This window comes from Penaeus monodon, chromosome 22 (genome assembly GCF_015228065.2).
Source record: "Penaeus monodon isolate SGIC_2016 chromosome 22, NSTDA_Pmon_1, whole genome shotgun sequence".
NCBI classification, from domain to species: Eukaryota; Metazoa; Arthropoda; class Malacostraca; order Decapoda; family Penaeidae; genus Penaeus; species Penaeus monodon.
Genome location: NC_051407.1, coordinates 42278639 through 42279103, shown reverse-complemented (window position 1 = coordinate 42279103; position 465 = coordinate 42278639).

Here is a 465-nt window from a genome sequence, read left to right as displayed (position 1 = left end):
TATAAGCACAATCAAGTTATTGGTTTCTTGGTTTACCTATGGATTAAGCTACGCGAGAATCACCAGCGAATTGCGATGAAAATGGTTTGCCATGAAACAGGAACCAATTGGTTAAAATTTAGGGGTAATCCACTGTGGATTGCCATGAAACAGGAACCAATTGGTTAGAATTTGGTGGCTATCCACTGTGGATCAGCGGGCCGAAAAAGAAAAAAAAATCACTATAGGGAGTTCGCAGATGACTGTGCCTCTCGGTAATTCCAATCGTGTTTGAAACAATTCCATAGGGTCATTATTTACTTTTTTACTCGGCTTTGTTACTAATCTTACTTTCTCTTTATTACATATTCTTGTTTTTATCATCATTTTCATAGCTCCTGTTACTGTGGCCTACACTTGTGTGAGTTTTGTTCATGATAAACACTTTTCAAGATTTGGGGTTAAACATGTATTTTATATTTGCTA